The sequence below is a fragment of the Pistacia vera genome, unplaced genomic scaffold (genome assembly GCF_008641045.1).
Source record: "Pistacia vera cultivar Batoury unplaced genomic scaffold, PisVer_v2 Contig457, whole genome shotgun sequence".
Taxonomy (NCBI): domain Eukaryota; kingdom Viridiplantae; phylum Streptophyta; class Magnoliopsida; order Sapindales; family Anacardiaceae; genus Pistacia; species Pistacia vera.
Genome location: NW_022196287.1, coordinates 215,601 through 223,412, shown reverse-complemented (window position 1 = coordinate 223,412; position 7,812 = coordinate 215,601). Strand labels below are relative to the sequence as shown.

The 7,812-nt window shown below is 33.3% G+C and overlaps 1 long non-coding RNA gene across 1 annotated transcript; it reads left to right on the top strand.

Moving 5' to 3' along the window:
• Positions 1-349: 349 nt before the first annotated feature.
• On the top strand, positions 350-1,084 carry LOC116144803. Its single transcript, XR_004130324.1, has 3 exons — positions 350-383; positions 656-757; positions 949-1,084. It is a non-coding gene; the product is annotated as an uncharacterized LOC116144803 (long non-coding RNA).
• Positions 1,085-7,812: the final 6,728 nt, after the last annotated feature.

Sequence of the window (7,812 nt, the reverse complement as noted above, 5' to 3'; positions counted from 1 at the left end):
GGTTTCGAGCGATAGAGTAAAGCTTACTTTCCTGGAAGAAGGTTTGATGTCATGACCACGAACATAGCCGAGTCCATAAATTCGAAGTTGTTNATTTGAATATTTGGGGCTCTTTTTCAAATTTCAAATTTTAAAAACTTTCATTAATTATGATTTTGTCCTTATATGTTTTAATCTTTTTATTTTAACTCATTTTACATGTTTAATGGATCCTAACTGTGCCACGTCAGTTTCTCTAAATAAAAAAAAAATGGTAAACAGTTTCAAGGCCATTTTTTTAAATCCAAACTTTGGATGGCCGGTCAGTTAAATTTCCTCTATGAAGAGTGGCAAGTACACTTTAGGTTGCAAAACTGTGCTTCACATCGTAAGAAGCTCCAAAGGTAACCTAACCTATTAACTTTGTTTTTCGTTTTATTTCATGTATTGATGATTATATTATCTCTGTATTTTTGAGCTTCTTTTATGAACTAAAATGACTCTTAGCTGTGGACCCAGAAAAATAATTGTGTTTTAGTTGTTAGGTTGTGACCCTTTTTTCATGAGAACTTAGAAATTACTGGGTTCTGACTGGATCTAGTCTTTGTTATGGGAATATTTCATTTCTTGTGGATTTGTTAACCATTTTTTTTTCTTTTTCTTTTTTGGGTTGCAGCGAAGCTGGTTATCATTACCAACAACTGCCCTCCTTTTTGGAAGTCTGAGATAGAGTACTATGCGATGTTGGCTAAAGTTGGGGTTCACCACTACAATGGGAGTAAGTTTCTTAATCTTGTTATTGCCTTCTACTCATATGCAAAGTATATTTGTTCTTTGGCTTCCTTTTTACTTTCCTGTTATTTATGGTTGTTTAAGTTTTAAATTTGACATATAAAGTCATGCATAATGCTAGTAAACTTTGATTAGAAGGTTGTTCGTTTTCTAATTATGTCCAATTCCTGTTGGCAGCGTGAAAGAAGGATTGGATTTTATTAAAGAGGCTATCAGCAGAACAACGTATGGTGAGAAGATAAAGATAGCTATTGATGTTGTTGCTACTGATTTTTGCAAAGGTGATGAGTTCTTTCCTGCAAATTTCCTACACTAGTGGTAGCTTGTAGAGAACAACCTTTTTTTTCTCTTAAATCAAAAGTTAAATGACGTTATTAGTTTAGAATCCTATTTCGTATCACTGTACATGAACTATTGAAGTATATATTATGGTATGATGTTAAAATGAATACAGAATTTTACATGTTCAACAAGTTTACACATCAGATATAAAACTAATTGTGTGCTCTGGACCATCGTCCACATTGTCTACTTGTTCCTACTATTTGTCCAACTTGGGTTTCTCTACCAAGGATGCACATCTTTTCATGAATCTGGCTTGCTTTTTAATAGCCAATAATTTAATTTTTACTTCATGAATTATTTACAAGCGATATTGGTGCTTATGAGATTTATGCACAAATTCTCATGTTGAGTGGTCATATTGTTGTTCCCAATGGAGGCATATGCGCTTGCTGATGTGTAAGTCTTTATGTGCTGGTTTTTGAAGAATTTGATCCTATTCCTATAGAAAGTGCTTCCCTTGCACTAGTTCATGTCGCTCGTACGCATGATGGCAAAAAGTTGTTGTTAAGGTTTTATTCACTGTTATTTTTACCTCAAAGTTCATTTAGTATGCTAAGCAGAGTCCAAGTTTCCATGCAAATTATGCACAAATATAGGACTAGAATGTTTCTTAATTACTTTCTATGTCAAAATTATTTCCTCAATATTTAGGTTCAGTATACTCACATGACTGATACTGCGGCTGCAGATCATGCCACTGTGGAGCTGATTGTGAATACCCTTCATAAGTTTTTTTCCTTCTTTTGACTATAGGTGTGTTTCTATATGGTTCATGTGCTTGTTAATTATCCCTCCATCTTCCAGTCATTGATAAAGCATTTATTTGCACGAAAAATAACTATACTATTTGGATGCTCCATTTTTTGTATATACCTGGATGGGTCACTCTGTATGCATCTATTAAAATGGTTCTCACATTTTCTGAAACTTCTAGTGTTAATTGATATTTTTATGACTTACATGTGCAGATGGTTGCTTGATGAAATGCGTGAAAGTTTGCCCAAGGTTAACTACTTGCTTATTGCAAATACTGTTGCTCTGTAATTGAACTTCTGTAGACTTGCTAGAATTGAAATTCCTCCAGGTTTCTATTTTCGATTATTTGAAATGAACTTCTGTTGCTATGTAAATGAACTTCTGTAGACTTGTTAGAATGAATTGTGCTACTGACTTTGGGTATTGGAAGACCACAGGAAAGGATAGGCTTGTTCACTACAATAGTTAAGGTGTGAGGATGATAAAGACTCTAGCTTTCCACCGAAGTAAAGCTCCAAAAGGTGACCGAACTGATTGGTTTATGCATTTTTGTCTTTGGTTATGCACATATGATAGTGCAATTTTGGATTTTTATTGCTCATGTTGCTAAAAAGTCCATGTATGGACGATTGATTTATATGCACTGAAGATAATTGATGTTATTGATCCACATTTTTGTATTGGGTCTCTCTTATTTTGTTGATGTTCAATGTGTTCATCAGGTGAACTACAAGGAGCAGCAACATTGCTCTTAAATGTAATCCTATTCGCTGCTAAATTTTAGTCACAGAAATAATAAACAATCCTGGATTAATTAATTATTACTTACTACAAAAATTAGTTTCCAAATCTCATGTACTATGGGCAATTATATCATTTAGATGTAGAAAAATTCATTTTCCTAACCAAATGATTAGTTATGGAATCAAAGAAAGCAAATTGGCTAAACACTTCTAGCAACTAAAATTTAGTTGCTTTTGCCATTGATAATTTAGTCATTAAAACACACGTTTTGCAACTAATTTAATGGTTGCGAAAAGGAAATTATCATATTTCGGTCCAACATTCACAGACTAAATTTTTTGGCAATTACAACTAAAGTTTTAGTCATTAAAAAAGGTATTTTACAACTAAAAAAGTAGTTGCGAAATGCTTTTACCAAATTACCCTTAAGCATTCGGAGTCTATTTTTTTTGGGAATTACTATCCATTTTTTAGTCACTAAAAGCTAAATTTTGCAACTAAATCAATAGTTGCATGCAATTTCACCAAATTACCCTTATTCATTTGGCGTCTAATCTAGGGAACTATTTTTTGAGGCAATTAGTAACTAAATTGCTGGTCGCTAAAGAAAACATTTTGGCGTCTAACCATGATTTTAGTCGCAGATACTTTCTGCAACAGTAATTTTGCAACTAGCTAGTGACTAGGAATTTTAGATGCGATAAACAATCAACGTCTAAATTTGACTATTAGCGTCTATTTTTGATAGACGCCAAATGCCATTTTTCTTGTAGTGTGTGTTTGATATAGTGAGGTCTTGACATAAATATGCAAATGAACCTTGAACCTTAAGCAAAAAAATACTTTAAGAAAATTTCAGAGTACAATGAAACAAAATATCAAAAGGTTCTAATTCATATACGCAAAAAAGAGGTGTTATATAATGAATGATTTCTTATTCAACAATATAGTGCTAGGTAAGCCAACAAGGGACTGATGCATGTTTATCTAAATAAGGAAAATTTTTCTTCTTTTGGTTTAGACCACAAAGTAAATTGGGAAAAGTACTTTATTCCCTATGACTATGAGGATGTTATGACATGTAAAAAGGTCCTAAAAAGTGGGAGACAAAAATAAGCAATCTTTTTTTCACTTTATCAGATATTTGCAATCCAGCATATGCAACTCGTGCTGGATTGCAAATATCTGAATCGAGAGTAAAAGCACAAACTGTTGTGTACACATACTTTAAACGAAACAAGTCAAGACTCAAGTATGACAATTAGTGTGCACACAAAACATATGTGCACACATACAATTTATAAGTTTGACAAATATGAGTTTTTACAACACTTAATTAACTTTTATATCATCAAAATAGATCGTATGAGAACAATTAAATAAATATCAATTAATTCATAATAAGATAAGTTCTGAGTCGATATTTAACATTTCCACAGTTCAGCGAATAAAATTACTTCATCAACCAAACACCACCCATTTAATTTGCTTACAAATAGAGGTGGAANTTTCACCAAGGTAAAGCTCCAAAAGGTGACCGAACTGATTGGTTATGCATTTTTGTTTTTGGTTATGCACACATGATAGTGCAATTTTAGATTTTTATTGCTCATGTTGCTAAAAAATCCATGTATGGACTATTGACTTTATATGCAATGAAGATAATTGATGTTATTGATCCACATTTTTGTATTGTGTCTCTTATTTTGTTGATGTTTAATGTGTTCACCAAGTGAATTACAAGGAGCAACAACATTGCTTTTAAATGTAATCCTATTTGCCACTAAATTTTAGTCAGAAATAATGAACAATCTTGGACTAATCAATTATTACTGACTATCAAAATTAGTTTGCAAATCTCATGTACTATGTGCAATATGTAGACTTGGCAAAACGGGTGGGTGGGTTGGGTATGGGTCGGGTCATTATGGGTACAGGCCACACAGTTATGGGTCTAATACGGGTTGAAATATATGGGTCATATGAGTATGGGTGGATTGGCGGGTACCCTCTTTTTCTCTCTCCAGGTTTCAGTTTTTACAGTTTCACCCCTAATAGTTTTCAATTATAATAGTTACACCTCCAAAATTCTTACAGTTCTAAAAATTGTACAAGACATTGGAAATAATTCATTACAGAATTCTAAATTTGAGCCATGGCTCCAATTTCGTAGCATATGCATAAGTGCATAACACATTTACAAAATGCTACTTGTGAAAACAGGCAAACAACTTCATTTCAAAACCGTATTTATAGGGACAGTCGAACAGCTATTACTCTAAAAACAGTGCTTGCAAATCTGCAATTCACTAACTCTAAGCACAAAAATCCTCAACATTTACTGTTCATACTTCATACAGACAAGGATTTCACAAATCAGCCAAAATATACAAATCTTGAAACGTCAAACAAGCTGTAGCTTTTCTGGAACAAAGATGGATACAATAAAAACAGATCTTGAAACCCAACTCACGAATCTACTGTAATGGTGGGGAAGAGAGTCGCGAGTCTTGCGACGGAGAGAGAGAGGAGATGACGAGCCGATGCCCAAGTCTCGACGACGTGAGAGAGAGGAGATGACCAGTCGACGAGGATGAGTGAGGGCTACCGGGGACGGTGGTATTGGGAATGGGAATCACGGACTAGATGAGAGGTTAAGAGTTTATAGAATGAATGAATCAGGTTCAGGTGAGGACCGTGAGGTATACTGATGATGAATGAGTGATGATTGATGCAATGATGAGAGATCGAGAGGCGGGACTGCAGGAGAGAATTGTTATGTTGAAGATGAAGATTTGTTTTAAAGTCTGAGTTAGGGACTTAGCCACTTAGGGTTAGGCATTTGCAAAAACGAGTACCTGCAGGCTTAGTTAGTAAATACGGGTACGGCAAAAAAAGGGTACGGGAATTTTACGGGTATGATACATCAAATGGTAAAAAATACGTTTGTAAAAATTCAGTCATAAAATTCGGATACGGAAAAAATACGATATGGATATATATGAGTTTAATACGATACATTGTCAATAATACATTTTAAAAAATACGGCAATTAAAAGAGATCCTTTTATTAGCATATTAATAAAAAAATCCATGGTTTAATTTTTTAGAAAGAATTAAATCATGACAATGCCTCTAATCATGGGGTGGATGTTACCTTCTCAAATATTCTTTTGAAAAGAAAAAATAATTAAAATGGTAAAAAAATATGTGGACTTAAAATTTTGATTAAATTATGGTTGAGCGGCTTGAGCTTCTGTATTCTTGTTAATTTATTTAATTTCCTGATGGCTAAAAATGAAACAGGGAATGGAGTAGGGACACGTGGATGAATGGTCAAATTGACAGTGATCATGCAGGATAATATGTTGATTCCATCCCAGCATCCCGCCAACACGTTAACACCATTGGCTTTTTAAAATTTAAATTGGATATTATTTCCAAGTGTATGAATGAGATTGGTGCATGAAAGAGCATTTTATTAATTAATTTTATGGAAATAAAAGAGGTAGGAGCAAATAACTCTTCTGTAAGCTGAACACATAAAGACCATTGAAGTGATTGATATGACAAACAATTACACTACCCAGAAGAAGTACTAAGCAGCATTTATTAACATTTTTCTTCAAAAATATGGATAGACCGAATAATTCGCGAATTATTTGACCGCATTGAGAACATACGGAAATTTGCGTTTTATACGCGAATTTACTAACTAGGCCTTCGGGTGCCCACGGGTTCACCCATATAACCACTCAGTTACACAGGTTGGGCCGGGTACGAGTAAAAACAAAATGGGCCTAATAAATCGGACCCATACCCTATATTTTCTATCTGGGTATGGACCGACCCACAGGTCTGGACTCGTTTTGCCAGGTCTAGCAATATGTAGAAAAATCATTCTCCTAACCAAATGATTAGTTATGAAATCAAAAGAAAGGAAATTGGCCAAACACTTCTAGCAACTAAAATTGAGCTACTTTGGCCATTGATAATTTAGTCATTAAAACACACTTTTTGCAACTAATTTAATGGTTGTGGAAAGGAAATTATCATATTTCGGTCCAACATTCACCGACTAAAATTTTGACAATTACAACTAAAGTTTTAGTAATTAAAAGAGGCATTTTACAACTTAAAAAGTAGTTGCAAAATGCTTTTACCAAATTACCCTTAAACATTCAGCATCTATTTTTTTTGGAAATTACTATCTGTTTTTTAGTCACTAAAAGCTACATTCCGCGACTAAATCAATAGTTGCTATGCAATTTTACCAAATTACCCTTATTCATTTGACATCTAATCTAAGGGCTATTTTTCGAGGCAATTAGTAACTAAATTGCTGGTCGCTAAAGAATTTTTTTTGGCATCTAACCATGATTTTTGTCGTGGATACTTTCTGCAATACTGATTTTGCAATTAGTCAACTACTAGGAATTTTAGACGCGACAAATAATCAGCATCTAAATTTGACTATTAGCATCTATTTTCAATAGATGCCAAATGCCATTTTTCTTATAGTGTATTAATATGCAATTTTTTGTTGGGAAAATTGTTTTCTACTTTATGTGAATAAGAATACGATAATATTTAGTAGAATCTAATTTAGATTATACAATCTGATATATTATTCCTCAACATTTTGTGTTTTGTTAAAATTTACGTTATGGTGCCCTAGATGCACCATAATGTAAATGTTAACATTTTGTTTCCTCACCATCATGGATGATTACACTAGATGCACGTGGGTATTTCTTTTGCAATATAAAAGAGAAACTCCTTTATTCTTGCAATCTTTTTATTCTTTTGTTGAAACTCAATTCAATAAGAAAATTAAAGTCATAAGTTTTGATAATGGTTTGGAATTTGATACGGAAGAATTCTTTAAAATTAGAGGCATTGTACATGAAAAGAGTTGTGTTAACACACCTAAACAAAATGGGGTCGTGAAAATAAAACATGGACATTTACTTAATGAGTTTTTTTTTTTCCTAGTTTCACTAGGACTTCTAATAAACACGTCAACGCTCTAATCTCTAATTTCCATTCATGGTTAGTTTTCATTTCTCTCCTATCTTGACTACATCTGATTCCTTTGTTGGATAAAATGCCCATTTATATATAATAACTGCATTGTAACAAGTGCAGTTTAGTGATAAAGTGCGATTCTTTCTATCAACCTCCTTAATAGTTAAG